Source organism: Phyllostomus hastatus, unplaced genomic scaffold, assembly GCF_019186645.2.
Source record: "Phyllostomus hastatus isolate PE091 unplaced genomic scaffold, TTU_PhHast_1.1 phas_contig_1, whole genome shotgun sequence".
NCBI lineage: Eukaryota > Metazoa > Chordata > Mammalia > Chiroptera > Phyllostomidae > Phyllostomus > Phyllostomus hastatus.
In genome coordinates this window covers 28968217-28992987 of record NW_025333498.1, presented here as the reverse complement: position 1 = coordinate 28992987, position 24771 = coordinate 28968217, and the positions used below count along the sequence as shown (strand labels likewise).

Here is a 24771-nt window from a genome sequence, read left to right as displayed (position 1 = left end):
CAGGATAAGTGCTGATTCAAATGGCAACTGACAGCAGGGTTCTGTGTGAAGAGACATTTGGAAGTGCTACAAGGAAGTGGTGGGAACTGTCCAGTAAGAGAGCATGTGCATTATCAGAAGGGAGTAGCTGCTTACTAAGTGCCATGTTGCCTTACTGCTGAAAATGGGGGCTCAGAATATATCTTCAAATGCCCCTAAAACACTATTCTTCCCCAAACATGACATGGAGTTTGTTGCCATTTCTGTCCCTTAGATATCTTTAAGGTTTTTTAAAAATATATTTTATTGATGATGCTATTACTGCTTTATTCCCTTCCACCCTGCAACCCCCTGCCACCCGCATTCCCCCCTTTAGTTCATGTCCATGGGTTGTACATATAAGTTCTTTAGCTTCTACATTTCCCATACTATTCTTAACCTCCCACTGTCTATTTAGTACCTACCATTTATGCTACTTATTCTCTGTACCTCTTCTCCCTCTCTCCCCCTCCCATTCCCCCACTGATAACCCTCCATGTGATCTCCATTTCTGTGATTCTGTTTCTGTTCTAGTTATTTGCTTAGTTTTTTTTTAGGTTTGGTTGTTAATAACTGTGAGTTTGTTGTCATTTTAATGTTCATGTCTTTGATCTTCTTTTTCTTAGGTAAGTTCCTTTAATATTTCATGTAATAAGGGTTTGGTGATGATGAACTCCTTTATCTTGACCTTATCTGGTAGCACTTTATCTGCCCTTTTACTCTAAATGATAGATTTGCTGGATGGAGTCATCTTGGATGTAGGTCCTTGCCTTTCATGACTTCAAATACTTCTTTCCAACCCCTTCTTGCCTACAAGGTTTCTTTTGAGAAATCAGCTGATAGTCTAATGGAAACTCCTTTGTAGGTAACTGTCTCCTTTTTTCTTGCTGCTTTTAAGATGCTCTCCTTCTCTGTCATCTTGGGTAATGTAATGATGATGCGCCTTGGTGTGTTCCTCCTTGGGTCCAACTTCTTTGGAATTCTCTGAACATCCTGAACTCCCTGAAAGTCTGTTTCCTTTGCCAGGTTGGGGAAGTTCTCCTTCACTATTTTTTCAAGTAAGTTTTCAATTTTTTGCTGTTCCTCTTCTCCTTCTGGCACCCCTATGATTCAGATGTTGGAATGTTTAAAGATATACTGGAGGTCCCTAAGCCTCTCCTCATTTTTTAAAATTTTTGTTTCTTTATTCTGTTCTGGTTGAATGTTTCTTTCTTCCTTCTTCTCCAAACCATTGGTCTGAGTCCTGGTTTCCTTTCTGTTACTGTTGGTTCCCTGTAGATTTTTTCTTATTTCACACAATGTGACCTTTATTGCTGCCTGGGTTTTTTTTTATGCTGTTTGAGTACCCAGTGAGTTCCTGGAGCATCCTGATAACCAGTGTTTTGAACTGTGTCTCTGATAGGTTGGCTATCTCTTGATTGCTTAGTTGTATTTTTTTTCTGGAACTTTGATCTGTTCTTTCATTTAAACCATTTTTTTTTGTCTTGATTAACCTGTTACATAGTGAGGGGCAGAGCCTTAGGTGTTCATCCGGGTGGGGTAGGCCACGTTGCTGTGTTGTGATGCTGTATATGGGGAAGGGGTCCGAGAGGGAACAATGGCACTTGCTCCGCTCTCTGCTGGCTTTCCGTCACTTTCCCCACTTCCCACCAGCAAATTCTGGTTCTGCTCTTCTGGTTCTGATTCCTGTGTGGGTGGGTTTGTATACATTCTATGACCCTGTGTGTCTCTCCAATGAACTCTTCTGTGAGGCTGGAAGTTTCTCCCACTGCCTCCTCAACCCCCATGGATTTTTCAGTCAGAGGCTCTGAGTCTTTATTTCCGCACACTGGAATCCTGGGTTGTGTGGTCTGTCTTGCTCCCTAGTTGTTCTTCCTCACTTATCTGCACATAAATGTGGAACCATTCACTCCACCAGCTGCTGTCTCAACCAGTCCTCTAGCCACCACCTTGCCATGAGTCCTCTCTCCCCGGCTGCCTTTTTCTGCCCCTCCTACGGGTCTGGATGAATGTTTCCTCTTTAACTCCTTGGTTGTTGGACTTCCATATAGTTTGATTTTCTGTCAGTTCTGGTTATTTTTGTTTTTAAATTTGTTGTCCTTTTGGTTGTGGGAGAAGGCACAGTGTGTCTGCCTATGCCTCCATCTTGGCCAGAAGTCCTATATTACTGATATCTTTAGGTTTGTCTTATCCTTCTTTTTCCTCAGTGAAGATTGAAAATTTCCCTCTTTGTCTACTCACAGGGATAGTCTGAGCTCTTTGCACATGGCAGCCGGGCAGTGATTACTACATGTCATCACTGGGCTTACCATGACAGAAGAAATCCTCATTGTGGTCTGGTCAAAATTATATAGAGTAATACATGATGCATGAGTTTTGATTAAACTGGAGGAATCTTTGAAGTGACATCCAGGTGAAATTCACGTAATTTTGAAAAGGTCTCTGTGGTCATTTGCAACATGACCGCAGATACCTTCCTTCCTTGTATATTAACCTCTGACACTCCCCCCATCAATAAGTCTATTTCTTCACTCCTTGATTCTGGGTTGAATATGTAACTTGTTTTCACCATTGCAATATTAGCAAACTTGACACAAGTTGGGACCTGAAAAGCACTGACACTTTGAGGTATACCAACTCCTGCCACACTGGATCCATGAGGCCACAGTGAAAATGAGCCCAAAGCCCTAGCAGACAACCTGTTAATCACCAGACATATGAGTAAGGCTCATCCTAGACCAACCATCTGGCCCAGATGAGACTTGCAGAAGGACCAACAAGCTGAACCTAGCCCAAATCTCCAATGATAGAAACGTGAACTAATAGATGATCATGCCATGCTGACCTATTGAACTAGAGACAGATTGTTCCCACTACTCTCAATTTCCTCCTTGTTGAGGTAATGATGACTATGTAACTACATTGGAAAAGTGCTTGTGAGATGAGATTACAGAAATTTTGTGCAAAGCTACCATATCAGTTTTCTTCTACACCCCAAGTCAGCCCTCAGACAGAATACCTCTTATCACAAGAGTGACCATCTAAGGCAGCTGCTTTCATATTAGGTCAGCTTTGACTCTTAGAACTGTCTTCTTTACATTGCTCCAAAGTGTTTCTTCTGTGACATCAACCCATCGGTTCTGGGTGCAGTACAAGAAAAGCAGGACAAATCTATCTCTGTATGTGAAAATCCTTCACATTCTTGAAGACAATAGCCATAGCATTTCTAAGATTTCTCTGGCCTAAACTGCTCTTTTTTTCCTTCAATAACTTTTTATGGGACCACCCTATTTGCTGTCTTTCATGTGGGCCCCAGTGCATTCCTCCACCCGGTGCTCCAAACTGAATATAGTTCTCCACCATGGTCTGACTCTGACACAGTAAAACAGATATGACACACTTCCTCGTCCCAGATGACACCTGGTTCTTCATGTAGCCTAGGATCATGTTGACTTTTGGAGAAGGGCCACATTGAACTGTGTGAACTAAAACCCTTAAGGATCTTTATTCAGACTGCTGCAAAATTATTATCTTTCACATGCTGGATTTAGAACACAGTTCCAATCTTCAAGATTATTTAGCAACTTCAGTGGTCATATTAAAATATGTTAACAAAAATTTTGAAACTCTTGCCTTCAAGGGGTGAAGCCTAATTTCCCTCTTTTGAGTATAGACTGGACCTAATGACCTATTTATAACAAACAGAACAAAATAGAATTGATGACGTGTGACTTTAGAGACTAGGTCACAAGAGGTACTGTGACTGTCTTCTCAATCTTGGATTGCTGTCTCTGAAGAAAGGTAGTTGCCATGTCTTGAGGATGCTCTTGCAGCCTATTGACAGGAACACACTCTGAGGAACTGAGCTGTCCTACCTGCTGCCTTGTGAGTGAGCCAGATTGGAAGTGGATCCACCAGCCCCAGGTAAGCCTTCAGATGACTATAGCCCTGACCCATATCCTAACTGCAACTACATGAGAGACTCTGAGCCACAAACACACAGCTAAGCTACTTCTGACTTCCTGAACTAAGTGTGATTTGATATGTAGCAACAAATAACCAATACATCTTATATTCCCAGAGGAGAGAAGATACTGGCGAAGCAGGTGGAAGCTGAGTTCACTTGTTCTTGTCCCCAACTTGGATACTTGAGTGATCTTCTGAAAAATAAACTGATCATTCAACAGAATCTTAGCTTATATGAAGTTTGTTGGGAAGAAGACACTTCCCAACAAGTGGTAAGGAAGTTTCATAGGTTGAAGAGGAAGTACCCGGGGCATGGTGCCTGTGGCTACAGAGAACCTGGTCAGAGATTGCAGCTCTGCAACTCCCTCCCCTTCCAAGGCAGAGAACCCCCAGACCCAGGCTGGCAGTGACTTGGATCCACAAAGTTGGGGAGATCTAGGCTACACATACACACAGAGTGAGCAGCACAACCATAGCTAGAGTGGCAAATGCCAAGCAGGAGAGTGCCAGAGAGAGAATGGGATTCCATCTGCACTAGGGTCAGACAGAGGCAGGGTGCAGCCAACTGTGACTGTGAGAGACTTTTGGCTTTTTGGAGAGGTAATGTGTGAGGAAATCTAGACAGTGACTCAGTGCTGCAGTGGGAGTGCCTAGAGAGACTTTTTAAAAGGGGAGCTGAGGCATACTGGGCAGGGACCCTATATGCAGCTGCCCTGCTAGCAAGGGGAAAGGATAGAGTGTACAGTTTGCTCCCACTGAATGCAGCTGTGCAGAGAAAGTAGAAAGGTGCACAACAAGGGAATTTCTCAGCCTCAGCCCTGTGCAGCTAGCGGGGTGGAGGCTATGCAGAGTGGAGAGTTTGGGACTGAATCTGCTATGAGGGAAGTGAGCTAGGAGCTGGATAGGCAGGAGTGAAGCCCCTGAGATTATTTATAGCCAGACAGAACCACCTTTCCCCTGGTGAGACTGAAACTCTAGGAAGGAAAGGACACACCCAGCCCCTACCTCCTGTAGGGTAACAAGCAGGAGAGGCTCAAGAACCCTCTGCAGGGTGCATATCCACAAGAAAAAGACAGAAAGAGAAATGCCTGAAGGACCTATTTTGAACTTCTCTCAGGGAGACAAAATACACTGGTTCCTAGGGCCCTGTACCACCAAGGCCAGCAAAGCAGGGAGATCATAAATCATGCAGAAAGGGGGAATCATGGCCTTGCCCAGCCTTAGTTACACAGAGCTGCCTTCAGCACCAAGCAGGAAAGAGCTATGTGGTTTTACATAGATTGGCTCCTCTCTTGAAATGGACAGTTAATTCAGTACAAACTATACATTTTGGAAATAAGCTGGAATGGACCAACGTGGATGGTGTGGGTTTAGGAGGAATATACTCACAACTTTCCCAGAAGACTGAACAGCTCTGCCAAGAGATCCAGGAGATCCACCCTCCTGATCACAAGAGAAGCCTCCTCAGGAGGCAGGTGAAGGTGATACACACAGTGTTGCCAGAAGTTGGACAATCGACCCTGGGGCTTTGAACTGATAAAAAAACCAGAGGTGGATCCAGAAAGAAAAGACAGAAGGCAAACATGAAACTCTGATGAGACTAATTCCACCACATTCTTCCTCAGAATTTGCGTTATTTTGTTTTTCTTTTGCATAGCCTTATAAGACTTCTTTTGTGTCAATTGTATTCCACTAATTCACTATTCTTTGTCTATTAGTTCTTAGTCTTTTTATTCAGATTTCATATTATTTTTTATTTCAAATCTTACATTGTACCCTTTCCTTGTCTTACTCTATTTTGCCTTCTTCCCACCTTTTCATATTTTCATAGTAAATCTTATTTCCCCCTGTGCTACTCCTTGTTCCTATTCTGTATACTTACTATTTCTCCTCCCTCTGTCCTCTCAAAATCATTCTTACTTCCTTTAGTCAGCTCTCATTCTTTTTCCCCTCTTATAATACTGTTATTTTCTTTCCACCTTTATAAATTGTGACTTGTTTGGAGTAGATATTATGATTATTGCTGTTCCTCAACTGTATTCCTATTTGTTCACTATTTTTTAAATTTCAAATCTCATGGGTTACTTTGCCCCTGTCTTACTACATTTTGTTTTTCTCTGCCCATGCTTATTTGAGTTTGGAATTTTATTATTTTTATTTTTTAGCCTGAGTTCTATTGCTTACTCTCATTATTTCTCCTCCATCTATCCTCTCACAATCATTTTTCCTTATTGTAGACATCTCATATTCTCTTCCATGTAATATTCTTATTCTCTTACCACCTTTACTAATCTTTGCTCAGTTGTCATTGTTATTGACCCTGTTGTGGTTTTTCTGCATTTTTTCCCACTTGGTTCACTACTATTTAAATTTTATTTCAAACCCATATTATACTCTTCCCTTTTCTTATTGTATTTTGCCATCATCCTTTCCTGTTTTACTTACATTTAAAATTTTATTTTCTCCCTTTCTTCACCTCGTTTCTATTCCTTACTCTCATTTCTCCTCCCTCTTCCCACTCAAAATCACTTTTCTCTCCTTTAGTCATCTCATATTCCCTTTTTCTTGTCTTATATTATTCTTAATCTCTCTCTACCTTTATTAATCTTTGCTCAATTTCTGTTGATATTGTCGATGTCGTAGGTGGGTATTTTTTTTGGGGGGGATGGAGAGGGTTTGGTTTTCTGAGTAGCATTGCTTTGTTAACTAGTACCTGTATAACAGCATACAAGAAATGGCAGTGGTTGTGACTCCCAGTCAGCCAGTCAGAGGGCAGAACCCAACAACAAATGAACCATCAAGAATCAAAGCCCAAATACAATAAGAAAACCCACATAAACTTAAAAGAAAACCTTAGAGCATACAGATCAGAAGATCAAAGAAACTGTACCACCAAGTCCCATAGAACTCCTACCACAGAAGTCCATCCCACAAAGACAGGCAGGCAAAGCAGATAAACCTGAGATGCAGAAGCAAACAAGAAGAATCACCTAAAATGAGGAGATAAGGAAATAACCTCTGATTGAAAGGAAAGGAGAAATTCCCAGAAAACTAGCTAAATGGAGTTAAGACAAGCAACCTATCAGACATGGAATTCAAAATAATGTTTATAAAGATGCTCAAGGAACTCAGTGAGAATGATGAAGAACTTTATGGGAGCTACGTGGAACTCAGTGGGTATAGCAGCATGAAAAAGGACATAGAAACTATGAATAAGAACTAGGAAGAAATGAAGAATACAACAGCTAAAATGAAAAATACACTAGAATGAATTAAAGCAGGCTAGACAAAGCAGAGGACTAAGTCAGCAAGCTGGAAGACAAGGTAGAAAGAAATACCCAGCCAGAGCAACAAAACAAAAAAAGACTCAAAAAGAATGAGGATAGTTTAGGGAGCATCAGGACAACATGAAACATAACATTCACATCATAGGAATATAAGAAGGATTAAAAAAAGGAGCAAGGGATAGAAACCTGTTTGAAAAAAGTAATGACAGAAAAATCCCCCAACTTGGTGAGGGAAAACGTCATGCAAGTTCAGGAAGCACGGAGGGTTCCCATCAAGATGAACCCAAAGAGGCCTACTCCAAGACACATCATAATTAAAATGACAAATTTTAAAGATAAAAAGAGATCTTAAAAGCAGTAAAAAAGAAACAACTAGTAACATCAAGGGAACTCTGATAAAGCTACTAGCTGATTTCTCAACAGGAACACTACAAGCCAGAAGGGACTGGCATGAAACATTCCAAGTAATGAAAAGCAAGGAAATACAACTAGGACTACTCTACCCAGCTAGGTTCTAATTTAAAATGGAAGGTGATATAAAGAGCTTCCCAGACAAAAGAAATCTAGAAGAGTACATCTCCAACAAGCCAGCACTGCAAGAGATGCTAAAGGGTCTGCTATAAAAATGAGAAGAAATAAAGAGAGAGAGGAACATAGGTATAGGGAAAATGTCAATGAATAAATACCTATCAATAATACTTTTAAACATAAATGGATTAAATACCCTGATCAAAAGACATAGATAAGGTGAATGGATAAGTAAACATGATTGTCATATATACTGTCTACAAGAGACCTACCTCAGGACAAAAGATCTACACAGGTTGAAAGTGAAGGGATGGGAAAAAAATATTCCAAGCAAATGGATATGAATAGAAGGCTAGGGTAACAATACTTATATCAGACAAAATAGACTTCAAAACAAAAGGGACAAAGAAGGTCACCACATAGTACTTAAGGAAGTAATCCAACAGGCCAATATAACCCTTGTAAACATATATGCACCAAACATAGGATCATTTAAATATATAAAAAATCTTGGAGCCCTGGCTGGTGTGGCTGAGTAGATAGAGTGCAAGCCTGCAAACCAAAAGGTCACTGGTTCAATTCCCAGTCAGGGCACATGCTTGGGTTGCAGGCCAGGTCCCTAATAGGGGGCTGATGCGAGGCAACCACACATTGATTTGTCTCTCCCTCTCTTCCCCTATATCTAAAACTAAATAAATAAAATCCTAAAAAGAAAAAAAAATCTGGGAGGTCTTTAAGAAAGATATCCACAACAGCACAGTCATAATAGGGGATTTTAACATCTCACTGTCAACAATGGATGCATCTTTGAAACAAAAAATCTACAAGGATATTTTTGACTCTGAAAAAAAGAATCAACAAGGATATTTTTGACACTGAAAGACACTCTAAATCAAATGAACTTAATTGATATATATATATAGAACCTTTCACCCAAAGAAGCAAAATATACATTCTTTTCAAATGCACATGGAACATTTTCAAAGAGAGACCACATGGTAGGACACAAAACAAGCCTCAACAAATTCAAGAAAACTGAGATCATATCAAGCATGTGCTCAGATCAAAATGGCTTGAACTAGAAACCAGCCTCAAGGAAAAAACTCAAAAACAGTCATATACATGGAGACTCAATAACATGTTATTAAATAATGAATGGGTCAACAATGAGATCAAGGAAGAAATCAAAAAGTATCTGGAAAAAAAATGAAAATGAACACACAACAACCCCAAATCTATGGGATACAACAAAGGCAGTATTGAGAGGGAAGTTCGTAGCAATACAAGCCTACCTAAAGAAGATAGTAAAATCTCAAATAAACAACCTAACCCTACATCTACAAGTACTAGAGAAACAGCAACAAAGCCCAGAGCCAGTAGAAGGAAGGAAATAATCAATATCACAGCAGAATTAAATGACATAGAGACTAAAAGAACAATTCAAAGGATGAATAAATCCAGGAGCTGTTTCTTTGAAAAGATATGCAAAACTGACAAACCTTTAACCAGACTTATCAAGAAAAAAAGAGGACCCAAATAAATAAAATCAGAAATGAAAGAAAAGTTATACCAACATCACAGAAATACAAACAATTGTAAGACATTACTACAAACAACTATATGCCAAGAAAGTGAAAACCTGGGTTAAATGGAAAAATTTCTAGAAAATGACAGCCTTCCAAAACTGAATGAAGAAGAAGCAGAAAGCCCGAATAGACTGATAACAGCTAACAAAATAGAAGCAGTAATAAAAAAACTCCCTGCACAAAAAAGACCTGGACAGAATGGCTTCACAGGTGAATTTTACCAAGCATTTAAGGAAGAATTAACTCCTATCCTTTGCAAAATATTCCAAAAAATCCAAGAAGAGGAAAGACTCCCAAACTCTTTTTATGAGGCCATTATCATCCTAATTCCAAAACCAGGTAAAGACACAATAAAGAAAGAACACTACAAGCCAATATTTCTGATGAACACAGATACTAAAATCCTCAACAAAATATTGGCAATCTGGATTCAAAATACATTAAAAAGTTTATACACCATGATCAAGTGGAATTCATCCCAGGGATGAAAGGATGGCACAATATTTGCAAATCAATAAATGTAATGCACCACATAAACAAAATGAAGGACAAAAATCACATGATCATATCAATAGATGCTGAAAAAACATTTGATAAAATCTAGCACCCATTTATGATAAAAAACACTCAGCAAAGTGGGAATAGAGGGAGCATGCCTCAGCATAATAAAAACCATATGAGAACAAGCAAAACCTAAAAGCTTTCTGCTGAAGATCAGGAACAAGACAAGGGTGTCTGCTTTCACCACTCTTATTCAACATAGCATTGGAAGTTCTAGCCACTGTGATCAGACAAGAAAATAAAATAAAATGCATCCAAATTGGAAAAGAGGAAGTAAAACTGTCATTATTCACAGATGACATGATGGTGTACACAAAAAACTCTATAGGCTACACCAAAAAACTACTCGACCTAAAAAGTGAACTTGGAAAAGTAGCAGGATATAAAGTCAATATTCAGAAATCAATGGCATTTTTGTGCACAAACAATGAAATATGAGAAAGAGAATCTAGGAAAAAGTTCCCATTTACTATAACGAGAAAAAAATAAAGTACCTAGAAGTAAATTTAACCAAGGAGGTAAAAGACCTGTACTTGGAAAACTATGGAACACTGAAGAAAGAAATTAAGGAAGACACAAGTAAATGGAAGCACGTACCATGTTCATTGATTGGAAGAATTAACATCATTGAAATGTCCCTCTACCCAAAGTAATCTATAGATTCAATGCAATTCTTATTAAAATAGCAATGGTATATTTCACAGATCTAGAACAAATATTTCAAAAATTTATATGGAATAAAAAAAAAGACCCTACATAGCCTCAGCAATCTTGAGAAAGAAGAACGAAGTTGAAGGGATCACAATACCTAATATCAAACATTACTACAAGGCCACTGTAATCAAAACAGTCTGGTACTGGCATAACAGACACATAGATCAATGGAACAGAATAGAGAGCCCAGAAATAAACCCATGTCTTTATGGACAATTAATATTCAACAAAGGAGGAAGGAGCAAAAAATGGAGCAAAATAGCTTCTTCAATAAATGATGGTGAGAGAACTGGACTGTTACATGCAAAAAAATGAAACCAGAATACCAACGTACACCATACACCAGAATAAACTCAAAATGGATAAAAGACTTACATATACATCGTGACACCATAAAATTCCTAGAGGAAAACATAGACAGGAAAATTTCAGATATCCTACATAGCAGTATATTTGCCAATAAATCTCCTGGGGCAAGGGAAGTAAGGGAACAAATAAACAAATGGCACTATATCAAATTAAAAAGCTTCTGCATGGCTAACAAAGCCATCATCAAAATGAAAAAGGAACCAACTGTATGGGAGAACATATTTGCCAATGATACACTGGACAAGGGTTTGATGTCCAAAATATATGAAGAACTCATTTGACTCAATGCCAGGAAGACAAACAATCCAATTAAAAATGGGCAAAGGAACTGAATAGACACTTCTCCACAGACGACATATAGATGGCCCATAGACATATGAAAAGATGCTCAACATCACTAGCTACCAGAGAGATGAAAATTAAACCAAAATGAGATATCACCTCACACCAGTCAGAATGGCTATCATCAATAAATCAACAAACAACTGGTACTGGTGAGGATGTAGAGAAAAGGGAACCCTGGTACACTGTTGGTGGGAATGCAGACTGGTGTAGGCACTGTGGAAAACAGTATGGAATTTCCTCAAAAAACTAAAAATGGAACTGTGTTTTGATCTGGCAGTTCCACTGCAGGGAATATACCCTAAGAATCCCAAATCACCAATTCAAAAGAACTTATGCATCCCTATGTTCATAGCAGCACTATATACAATAGCCAAGTGCTGGAAACAGCCTAAGTGCCCATCAGTAAAAGGGTGGATCAAATAATTGTGGTACATGTACACAATAGAATAGTACACAGCAGAAAGAAAGAAGGAACACCTTCCTTTTGCAACAGCATGGATGGAACTGGAGAATATTATGCTAGGTGAAATAAGCCAGTTGGTGAAAGGCAAACACCATATGATTTCACCTATAAAAGGAATCTAATGAATGAAATAAACTAATGAACAAAATAGAACCATGGTCGTGGATACATGGAGCAGACTGACAGTGATCAAAGGGGAGGAATAAGGAGATAATGGTGGAAGGAAGGGGAAGAAGGGACTAGTCAAAGAACATGTATGAATGATCCACAGACATGGACAACAGTGTGGGAATTGACTGTGAGAGCGGGGAGGTGGGATGGGTGGAGGAGGGCAAGTGGGAAAAATTGGGACAACTGTAATAGAATAACAATAAAAATGATTTTTAAAAAAGGAAAAGAAAAAAGTAACTAATACATCTTGATTCTGTGGTTGGATATCTTTCTTATCCATCCAGCTTCATGTTGTTCACACAAGGAGTAAGCCTGCCCTCTGTATGTCTATCAAAACTCCAGTTGATAAAATTATAGGTATGACAGAGAGCCCTTGGAGATACTACTAGAAGTCTTCTTAAGGTCAGCATTGGTTCTCTGTGCATCACCCTTATATATGATCCTTTAGCTAGATCATAATAAAGCCTGCTATAAGAGACACCACCAGACATAGGTAGAAGACTCACATAAAGCCTTAATAAATTATATGAGTTCAGAAATGCCCAGAGAGGTGGTAGATGGGAGAATATTTGGTGCATACAGATTCCTGTATATTGGGGAGATTCAAGGGACAATGAAAAAACAGCTGGATTGCCAGTTTTTGGGGGGAAGGGCTGCATTTGTGTTGTTCACTGCCTCCATTTTAGGTATGGCATATCAACTTTGCTCGTCAACTTTTTAAAAAAAAAATTAGATAATAAAAAAATGGGGAGTTAGTATAGATGAAGAGTAAGAAAAGTTTAGATATGGAATCTAGCCAGATTTGTAAAGAGTTTTATGGTCAAATTTTTTTCTGGGAGTCAATTTTTCACAGCTGGTGAGGGATCTGCATGGGTCTAAGCTTTGAGCAGAACTTAAGGAGGGTTGATATTTGGTGTGATAAGGAGATGTAGAGAAGACTGCAAGTCATGAACTGTGGCTCCCAAATGTCACCTAAGGTAAGCATAGATTTGTTAAACCTCAGCAGCCTCTTAAATAAGTATTTGTCTTGAGGAAAAACCCCATGGGAAAAGCCTCTAACCTGGAAAGGCAGATGTGGGAAGTGTGCTGATAAGTGAACTTGAAGTCAAGGTTATCAAGTTAGGCTTGGACCCAAGCTGAGAATTTGCAGAGGTGAACAGAGAGTATAAGGATGTAAGTGAGAGAAGAGACAGCCTAGAGGCATACAATATGTATGAGCCATGCATACTGTCTCTCTCAACTTTAACAGCTGCTTTGGTTCTGAAGTCTTCCAGAGTTGGACTGTGCTTACCAAGCAACAAGCTGCCGCCCCAGCATGTCCTTGCTGCTCATTCCTTTTCTCTGACTGTATCCCCTAGTTCTCAAGATTTTTCTAGTTTATCTCTTGGTAGAAGCATCAGTTTTCCTGAAATTCAGGTATGGATTCTTAGACAATAATCCGTCTTGCAATCTGGTAAATCTGGCTCTGTTTGGCAAAGGGGAAAGGTCAAGACAGGACTTGGATTAAAGTACACTTTCTGAGATGAACTGGCTCCTTTGTTTATAAGATTTATATTTTTAGTAATACAATGTAATTTATTTTCTGCTTGAGTTTAAGTATAGCACTGGATGTTGGCAACAAAAAAATCAGTAATGTAAGGTTGCTACATTTAAGTCTCACAGCCTAATGGGAGAGTCCAAAATGTGTGTGCGTGCGCATGTGTATACGTGTATAGTTATACAAGACTAAGAGTGAACTTGGCCTATGGAGCATCATAGATGGTGGGACTGTGTGTGTGTGTGTGTGTGTGTGTGTGTGTGTGTGTGTGTGTAAGCTGTGTGGGGAGATTTGGAAGAGTCTCAGGGAAATCTCCATCAAAAAGGTGATGCTCAACTGAATCTTGATGGAAGAAATATAGAATAGTTAGGTAGATGAGATCACTAGGCAGATCTAGACGCATGCAAGAGCATGATGGATTATAGAAGAATAAATATTTAGTTTGCCCAAAGTATAGGGTGTATTTATGTGATGAAGGGAAGGATGGAAAGATGGCCTGAAGGAAATGATAAGAGATGAGCCTTGAAAAGTAGGCAGGCATCTCCAGATCTTGAAGAATTTTGACTGCCAGTGTAGGGAGTTTGAAATTTATGTTGTGGGGAACCATGGAAGAATTTTAAACAGAAGAGAAATGCATTCTGATTGTAATTTTGAAAGATAACTGATGGCGGAATGTTGGTGAATTGGAGGCAGAGAGATTGGCTGGTAAATTATTCCAGCAGTCTAGGCAAAAGTGGATGAAATGTAACGACAGTGGATATGGATGAGGAGAGAATCAACACCAGTTCCTTAGGCATCTGAACGGACAAGGTCTGGCAAAGTCTGGAGGTTGGTGCAGGGCTGCAGTGAGGAAGGAAGCGAAATAAGCCTGAGGTTTGCTGCTCAGGCTCTTGATTGAAGTAATTTGATGTAGTAGAGATGCATATGTGGGTGAGCTTTTTATTGTTAAGCAAAAGATGAATTTTAATGTTTTACTTTGACATTTATCAACCTCCTATAGGGGTCTCGAAAAGGTAGGATGTTGTGATGGAGGGAAGAAGTCAGAGTATAGAGAAAATTACGGTTCAGAATGGTTAGGTGTAAAATCAAATACCAGCAGCATGAAGGATAGTCGAGGGCCTTTTTTGCTGGAACTCCAACTGAAAATAGCCCCTGGGCTGGGCTGGATGGACTGGCAGACTCATGTGCTCTGGTAAGGTGTGGCTGACATCCCTGTGAGCTGGCTGCGTGGATCCTCAGATGACCTCGGTCTATAGTTAGCTCTCACAATCACCTGTGCCTGGTTTCCAAAGTAGCAGCAATGACAGTGAACAACGAAAGTATATTTTCTTCTCTCTAAAGAAGTGCCCATAAGCAATACTATTCCTACTTTGACTAAGGATTTCTGTGGAGGAAAATAAGCCAACCAACAGTGTTTGTAAGGCTATTAAAAATTAATCACTTTTCTTTTGAGTCAAAATATCATGAACCTCTTGGGTAACCTAGAAGATTCAAAGTGTATGTTCTACCTCTGGAAAATATGCCAAAGAAATGTCTGCTTGCATGCTATAGTTCATTAGAGAATCTTTGGCCCCTTTGCATATCATAATAAAAGCAAGTAGAATATAAGGATTCAAAGGCAGAGAAGGAGTCTAACCTTAACAGTAGAGGAAGTCAATGACCCCCCTTGGGATCTGAAGTTGGAATATGAAAATCTAACTTTGACACTCAGATAAAAAATTATCTCAGTCACTTGGAGTTCATGTCAAAACCTCTGGTGGTAAGTTTGCTTTACTATATGGTAACTGGGGAAAATAGAAGTTGTAATAATGTTTTTTGTTTGTAAATGGAGCTTTAGTTCCTGTGCTTCATCCAGTAAACACTAGAGGGAGGAAGTCAGATAGAGGGAAAAGGCCACCACAAGAACGAACAGGAATGAAGAGGAAGAAAGCATTTCTGAATTGCACTAAGGCACAGAACTGTGCTTAAGTATACACTAATCTTTATACTATGACCAAATGTCTTAATGTTTGAAATCCAGTACTGAAAAATTTTATGATCTGCTGAGCCTGTTCAGAATCCCAAAACATTACTCTCTGACCGGAATCTATATTCTGCTCATTTTAGGCATTTTTGAGAGCCAATGTGATATAGATCTATCAGTGAGTCTTTAATTTTAGAGGACACAGTATTTGGATTAATAACCTTTCACAGATATTGGATTTTTTTTTTGCAGCACTGGTAATCATACTTCCAGTGCTCAAAGTGAGTAGTAATCATAGCAGGCATTCCAGACTCTTGTAGGAATAAAATGCACTTGTAGATGTGTTAGATTCACTTTCTCTATAGCTCTCATGAGTTAGTTCTATATTAAAACATCATTTTACAATCCAGAAACACTGAAGTTAACTGACTCAGTGTCACACATGCCAATGAGAACTGATATTTACTTCTTTTGTTTAAATTCTCAACTCCTTACTGGCTTTATGCCTTTTGAAAATACCAAAAGAGGTAGTGAAGGCTAGAGCTAAATCACCTACCTAAAAAAAATTAACAATCAACCACTATAATTAGAAACAAATATCTTAAAAGGCTTCTTAAGAAACTATTTAACTGAATATTAAAATATTTCACTGGAAGATGAACTAATAGTTCTATGAAATATTATTTTTAATATACTATAGCAGACATTTAAAGTACAACTGATAAAGTGTGTGTGAATTCAAATATAAGAAAAATCACAATGAAACATGCTAAGTTAATAAGGATCTGCCCTTTTACAAACAGTGGGGTCAGCCTTACCTGGATGTTAATATCAAGAGAGTAGAAATAACATTATGAACTTCCTAAGGCAATATGCTGTTGGAAACGATCAATTACACTGACAAGGAAAGCTTAGCTCCAAAATTTGGGTTTGCGTTTTGTTAGTCATGCATGATACTACTTACCTCTCAGGGCAGACCTTTAATTTCAGAAAGTGCTGAGATTCATTACTGTACCGGCTATCAAAAGTCTTTGGCAGAAATACCAGTTATCCTTGTTGTGGTAATGAACAGATTTATAACATTCTGGTGTCACCATTCCTGAAAAAGCACATTCATTTGAATATTTCTTCCACAAACATAGTGAAATATTTCATGAAGGCACATGGGTGTAGAATACTATGGAGAGATATTGCCGGTGAATGACAGAACGTCTGGTTGATTTACACGAAACCCCAAGTGCTCGTATGAGAATAGGTTAGGTTTAGATTGACGAGCAAATGTGTAACCAGACTTCTGGCTGACAAATGGCAGAACTATGCCAGCGCATTAGCTTCTCTGGAGAGAGACCAAAAGTAAGGCGGGAGGATCAAGTTCATTCCATAAAGGACATTCAAACCTAATGGATGTCAGGGCTGCTGGGATATTAAGCACATATAGATTTTAATACCCCAAAATAGTACTGGGCAAGTTTAGAGTTGAGCTGGCATTCAAGTCGGTGACCACACTCTTATCAAATCTTCCTGTATCATGGGTGCTTATATTTATATTCCTTCAGAAGGATCCCAATGTTTTCAGTATAAGCCTATTTTATTGGCAGCTTTGGTTTAAAGTCATAAGGCTATAAAAATGGCTTGTTTGGGTAAGCTAGAAAATGAAAATAAAAACTAATGAGATTTGTATTAAAAATGGTGCCAAGCACTAAATGGTGCAGATTGGATTTGATTTATTTCGGTTCAGCACAGCTGAGGACAGACATCCACACAGCTTTTGTGAAGCAGGATGAAGTGTATGGATCACACTTCTTTCCAGGCTGAGGCTGCAAGTTCACGAATTTCAGCCTGCCTTCAAGGAAGTGGTGTGGTAGTAACAGTTGACACTGTCCATTGAATTTCTGTGGTGTGCCAGGACTACTGCTCAGCACGTGAGGTACATTGTCTCATTTAATTCTTACCACCACGTTGTGGGGTTGGGTTTGTGATCTTGCTTTATAGATGAGCCTGAGGTTCAGAGAGATTAGTTGACTTGCCCAAGGTCATGCTACACTGCTCTTTGAATGTCTGATAAACAGCACTGGTGGAGGTTTGGTAGTTTGTAAGCCCTGTGGTACTTGAGTAGTATAGAAGCAAGACCAAGAAGCCAAGAGGCCTGGGTCTGAATCCTGACTCTACCATTTACTGGCTGTGTGATATCAGAAAAATTCCTAGTCTCTCTGAACTGTCTCCTTATCTATAAAGAATGTATGTGTTGTGTGTGGTAAAGTATTAGAAGCTTTTTAAAGCAACTTTCATTTCTAACTTGTAATTGCATAAGCCCTCAAGGGGCTTTTCATTCCCTGCAATTGTGGTGCATGATTGCTCCTTTGCTCTTTAAGTGAACTCAGATGTGAGGAAACACTTTTTTTTGAAATTTGAAAATGGACTCCATTTCTGCCGTAGAGATATTATTCCTTTTCTGCCAAATTTATTTCCTCTAAGGGTTTCCATAACACAGACTTCTGTTTCCAATAGGGATGGCTCCATTGGGCACTGAGTGTGGTGCTCTGCTCACTAGTGAGCTGTATAGCGAGGCCTGTAGACAAGCTAGGAACACAAAATGATATTTTATATAATCACAGAAAAAGCCCCCATGAATTTAGCTTCCATCTGAAGGCAATAAAAGTTACTTCTAATGGGTTAGAGAATCAGGTATCCATGTAGTTACCTATTTTCAGTGCTTTGCTCTATTTCTGTAAATGAATGAGGTTTGACTGATTGTAACCCCCTTCTTATATACAGTTCGCTATGAAATGCCAGTAAGTTCTCCTTCAAAACTGCTGTCTGCATTTACAGCATGCCACCCCTTGCTGGTGGCTTGCGTCTATTCTCCTGTTGATGGAAATATATACATTGGCTCCCCTGCCATGGGCATCCAGCACCCGCTGCTACTCACTCTTCAGCATTCTTGAGGATCAAATGACATGGGTCAGGCGGTATTCAGGGAACAACTTTGGAAAATTCCTTTGATGTTGCGCCTTGTAACACTCAATGGCTAAATCTAAGATTTGCTGTTTGACCAAATGCCAAACATGCTAGTTCCTGAATGTCTATGATCTTACAGATAGTTGGATGGAACAATAAGAACAAATCACTGGAAAAAATATCTCAAAACCATTTTGAAGAGCTAATTAAGATAAAGCTTTCATTAGTTGAAAAGTTAGTTGAACAGAATGTTCTAGTTAATTAGGAACTAAGGTATAACCCTTTACAAACATTCATAACTATATAGTGTCATCTGTGTATAAGGTATTAGAAAATGCAAATAGGACCAAAACTTCATATAGTGCTTCTATACAAAGTATCTTCTGGTTTCCTCTTACCTGTTGCTGCTGAAGCTTTTGGTCTTCTACTTCCTTCCAATTCTTTTTAATGCTCATGTTGATTTTTTTGTGGTTTTTTTTGGTACAAAGTTGTAATTATATAGAATATGTATTTTGAACCCATTTTTATTCACTTAACATTATAAGAATTTAATCTAAGCATTATGTAAGCATGTAATAATGTACTTAAACATTTTCTCATTTGCTTAAAATTTAGGTTGTTTCCACTTGTTTTTCCATGACCAAAAAAAAAAAAGCTATGAATAAAATCACTACTCAAAGAGGTTTGCCTTACTATTTTTTGTTTTCCTATGACAAATTCTCATATGTAGAATTATTAAATAAAAGAAGAAAATTTTAAGTACTCATCACTATCAATATGCATTGCAATTGCTTTCCAAAGGAGTTATATTGATTTATACTTGAACTGCCACTGTTAGACTATAAGTTTCTCCTTACTGTCTGCATCAATATTAGGCTTTTGTGCCCTGGCTGTTGTGGCTCAGTGGATTGGGCGCTGGCCTGTATACCAAAGGGTTGCAAGTTTGATTCCCAGTCAGGGCACATGCCTGGGTTGTGGGCCAGGTCCCCAGTAGGGGGCACATGAGAGGCAACCACACACTGATGGTTCTCTCCCTCTTTTTCTGTCTCCCTTCCCCTCTGTAAAAATAAACAAATAAAATATTTTTAAAAATATTAGGCTTTTTTGTTTCCAGGTTTTGCTTATATAACAGTCAAAATACAAAATTAACACCCATTTATCTACTGAATTTACACAGTAACCTTGCAAAAGTCAACAGTTTACAGACAAAAAGATACAGGGAAAGATTATTAGAGCTGGAACTTGATTTTGCTTCTTCTGGGTCCAGGCCTGTTGTGTTCTCCACTCTACCACAGCTGCCCCATAAATAACCAGAGAGGTCCAAGCTAATAAGGCCTCCAGGATATGCTTGGAGAAGCTCGGTGGTTGGTGTGTATAAAGATAGATTTGATGCTCAGAATGGCTTTGTGTACTTTTAAACCAAACATTTCCTCAAACTGAGTGAATTTTTTTTTATTAATTTACACATGCTGTTTCACTCTCCCACATGCACATTAGAAAGATTTTTTAAAAAGAATATTATTTAATAGTGCCTGAGATATACATACATGAGTAATTCCAGTGGAAGTTGTTCATGCAGATCTGATGTAGAATGTGGCCTTTTGACTTTAGCCTGTTAAACACAAGAAAATTCATAGTTAAAATTCCACTCTTAGCTCTCCAGCCAAGATAGGAATGGCCCAGACACAAAACATGAAGTACAAGGCTGCCACAGGCCTAATAATCTCTTGGCATTATAGAATAGGGTAGGCAAACCTCAGTAAATCAAGGCCTCACCTTCATTTTTCAAAAAGCTGAATGGATTAAAGTGTGTGCTTCATTTTTTACAGTGAGAAGGCTGGCTTTGCTGGAGTGTGTCATGTGGAGTAAATGACAAGTGATGTTATGGACCGAAGTCTGTGTGCCCGATGCTTTGAAAGACCAAAACTCAAAACGTCAGTGTTTGGAGTGTGGCCAAAGCTTTTAATGAGCTAGAGAACAGGTATGCGGAAGTGCTGGTGAGGCGTTTTAATTGAAGAAACTTGGAACTTGGCCATTTACGATAAAGGGGTGTAAACACTGTATTTTCTTGGACAATGGACTCTTGGCTTCTATAAGGGTTCCAGTGTTGAAATTCCAGTTATGTCCTGGTTTTTTGGTTTGGTTCCTTGGTGATGGGGCAAGGTAGGTGCAGTGTAAGACTTTGATTCTGGGTGCAGCTTGAGGCCAAAGTTCTCTCCTCTGCATGCACTTAAGCTGTATAACTTTCAGTCTTGGTTGAAAAACAGCTCATTATCTTATTAAACAGAATAGGACCCTTTTGACCTGGTTCTGAGGTTACAATTCCTCCGTTTGGAGGGTGTTTGGATACCCTAGGCATCCATTTGGAAGATCATCTTGGAAACATGATTTGGGAGCACTTGACTTTAGTCTTTGCAGAAGTGCAGAGAAGGGAAACCCAGTTTGGAGGCCACAGTTGTAAAATGGCAGCATCTGCCAGCGCTGGCTCTACTAAGTTGCAGTAGAGCAGTCTGTGCTCACTGTTCAGCTGGAGGTTTTGGGGTTTAGAAGGGCCTCTGTGAGCTGAGCAGGAGGCTGAACAATGGGGTTTAGCAAAATTTAGGGATGGGGTTACCTCACCTAGATTACAAAATGCCATTAGTTTCTAATTTCTAATCAGACCACCATTTAATGGACACTAAGAACAAGGCAACAACAAACCACTGGTATCTATTTCACAAAGGAAGGATTGAATGTGGATAGCAGAAAGGATGCCTTGTTAACATCAGCTGATATCTCCTTTTAGATAATTGCAAGGAAGGCTGGCTTCTTCAGGCATTTAGATAATCTCCTGTAGAGGCTTCTGCAGGGAGATGAAACTGCTTCGGTGCCTCCTTCAGTGCTGCGAGGGCGATTTAGATTCATCCTGCCTTTCAGGTGTTCAAGAGAAAACCACAGGCCCCAGATGGCGTCACTTGTGCTAAAGCCCATACCAAATCTAGACTTAATACCTGGACTAATCACAGTTTTGATCTTCATCACCAGAAAGTAATTTTAATCAACCATCAGGAATTTTCAAGTTAAAATCGATGAGGTCATGTGTCACGTGGGCCCTCTCCATCTGTCCCCCTTCCCACCACCAGCAGGAGGAAGAGGCAACGCGCATGATAACCTGCCTCCCCCTCCCTCCACCACCAATGAAAGATGTCTTGGTCTAAACATAATTCTTTTTTCTTTTGTTAATCGCTCCCCTATGTGGACAAAAAACGGGCTGCATTCTAACCTGACAAGCTCAGAAGGGGCCTGTGTGGCAGCCTTACGAACTCAGAGAACTAAAGTAAGCACAAAGGATGGTCTGAAATGAAAACTTCTTAACCAAAAGCGGTTCATGGAGGGTAGTCATATCCTAGGCTTGAATCTTCTGTAACAAAAGTCAGTCTTTAGTTTAATTAAGCCTGTTTATTGTCTTTTTGCATCTATGATAACATATCTTTGGAATGTCAAAGTAGTTCCTTTTCCTGGACTCCTCAAAGCACCAGCACTGCATCGGAGGGAGACCACAAATTGTCACTGTGTTATCCTATATCCACCTATGCAAAAGAAGTATGTGTCTATCATTTTACTTTTTATCCAGTCTCCTGCTTTGCTTTCTCCATCCTCCCTAATCTATCACTAGTGGATTTCATGTAACCCACTTACGGCTCTCTTTTGATTGTATTGTATAAAATAAGATGCAAAACACCATTCTCTGAGCATTTTCTCAATCCGTTGAGAGTTTGCTTCTCGTCAATTGTCAGTTTGACTCAAATAAACTCATAAAAATTCTTACAGGTTTGGACATTTCTTACATTGATACCTACCACTCCCTTCTTCCTCTAAAAACCTGCTTTCTTGTACAACCCCTCCCTCGGACTGCCTTTCTAGTTGCTAGATGGGATGCTGCTCGATTCATGAATTGCCTAATAAAGCCAATTAGATCTCAGAATTACTTGATTGACTTTTGTTTTGTTTTGTTTTTCGACAAAGGAGAAAAGCTGGAAGCAGCAGGATGCATCTGTGGAGATGCAGAAAAGTGAGCGTTTCTCCAGGTCCCCTGTTTGTGACCAGATTTTAATTTTAATCAGTGAGAAATCCTGAGAAACAACAACAGAAAATGGATCAGAAAAAGCAGCTTTGATTTCAAAATCCATCCTGCCATCTCCACTCCACCAATGTATTTTTATAGCCTTTTGCGTGGAAGGCTAAGCAATAAATATACATATCATCTAGAGCTCTGCCCGGAGCAGGCTTCTTGTTGTGCTGGTGGCATCAGAGAGAAGGCATGCTGAGTTGAGCTCCAGGGCATTTTCCCCTAGTCTAGTCTAAATGGCTATCGACAGAACCGGAGTGTTTTCTGTCACCTCCCAGCAGTACACACTGTGATAGCATGATTTCCAGGGCTCCTGGTCTCTGTGACTCTCAGGGAGGCTTGTGAGGCGCAAGCGGACTTGGACTAGATGGCTGACTCCTCCCACCCAGCCTCGAACGGGAGGTGCAGCTGGGGAGGAGCTGACCCTCATTTTGCTCCCTGTTGTTTCTGGAAGATTTTCATTTGGGTTTTTACTACTGGGTAGTCCTTTGGGCCTCACATTACATTCCAAATATTTCCAAAACTTTCTGAGATGTAGCGGTTCAACCAGATAAGCATACTGTTCTCCTGGCTCATGAGGGAGGTCTGTGAGGCGTTGACTGTCCCACGGGCAAACATTTCTCCACTTCTTCCTTTGTTCCTTTAAAGCCAGTTTGAATAAGGTAGAAATTCCAAGGTTCTGGATACAGTGGATTTTTTTTAACAATCCTGTACTTTAATATTCTGTGGTCTCCTGGGTCTTTGGGTGGTTCACCAGATTAAAAGATTTTAAGCAGATACTTTCAATACTTGATATTTATTTATAAACATGCATGTAATGTTAAACTAATATGTATGTTAGTTAAAAACATACAAAGAGAATATTTTAAAAGATGAAACAATATCAAGTTGTTTATTTTCTCAGTGGTACAAAAACCTTATTGCTTTTACTATGCTAACAATTTTACATGCTCATTTTATATTTATATGTGATCTAACAAAATATGCTTCACTTGAAAAGCTTGCTTTACCACTCTGGAATATGATCCAAAAGTCTGATTCTAAGCACAGTTTATTTTGATACTTGGTTTTAGTGGCTCTCATGGTACAAAGATAATACAGGAAGGGCACTGTCATCTGTCATTACCCTATAGTGACTCACATCTTTGGTCACACCCATCAGCTATGAAAAGATTCTGTTGAAAGTTTACTAATAAATTTCCCTCTTCCTTAACATCAATCATTCCTATAATCTAATCAAAAAGAGGTTTCCACTGGCCAAACCCAGAGAAAAATCAAAGGCAAAGAAGCCTAAATAAGGCACTGTTTTTACAGATAAGTATCTAGACACACAGCTAGATTGATAGATATGTAATAGATAGATAGATGATTGATAAATGTTCAACGTTCTCTGAAATGACACATTTGAAAGATTTTTAAATAATTTAGAAAAATTCCACTTTCCAGTTTTTCAAATTTTTACATACAGAATTCTTAAGAGAGAACATTGTTTTCAGAAACAAACTTATACAATGGTGGAAACAATTCTAAACTTCCATTTTCAAAGCATTCTCTCCATAGCTATTACTTACTGTCTCACTCATTAGCACTATGTCAGTGTGGTCTTGGCTAGATAGGTTCGGTGTCTATTTTTGTGGAGCTTACTGCTAGGCTGTGTATTCCAGTAGCTTCTCACCACAGGGGATTTCAGAAAAGAATGTTTACACAGTAAGATGGTAGAAGGATTCACCTCACCCAATGAGCCATTCTGGTCTGTTTCTGCTAGGGAGGATTATGTTCTGGGAACAACTCCGGCAAATTGTGAGGGGAACAAGTGGATCAGTGTTGCTGCAAGTAACTCTTGGTGCTCCAACGGGTTTAACGAAAGCGGATAGCAAAGCGACACGAGCTGTGATAGGGCAGCAGTAGCAGTGAACCCTTCCTTCCATCCTGAAGCCTGGAGTCGAGGGATGGGGATGGGGGGAGCATGACTCAAGCCCAGGGCAAGGATGTGGTCCAGGACAGGGAGTGTGGTCTACACCTGTGATTTTTGGTAGAGGGACTGTGTCAGTATGTTCAGAATGCCCAAAGTTCCATGACTAGGTGGCTTAAACAACATAAATTTATTTTCTTATAATTTTAGAGGCTAGAAGGTCAAGATCCAGAAGCTGACAGGACTGGTTTCCTTTGAAGTCTCTCTCCTTGGCTTATAAATGGC

General features: G+C 39.4%; 1 protein-coding gene across 2 annotated transcripts in view; it reads right to left on the bottom strand.

Annotated features, from left to right (window-relative positions):
• Positions 1-16753, bottom strand: part of ITGB6 (integrin subunit beta 6) — a 149170-nt gene extending 132417 nt beyond the window's left edge. For both annotated transcript variants that reach the window (XM_045853130.1, XM_045853294.1), the window contains exon 1: positions 16473-16753. The gene's annotated coding sequence lies outside the window, so the exon portion shown is untranslated. The remainder of the gene's footprint in view (positions 1-16472) is intronic.
• Between the last annotated feature and the right edge of the window lie 8018 nt (positions 16754-24771).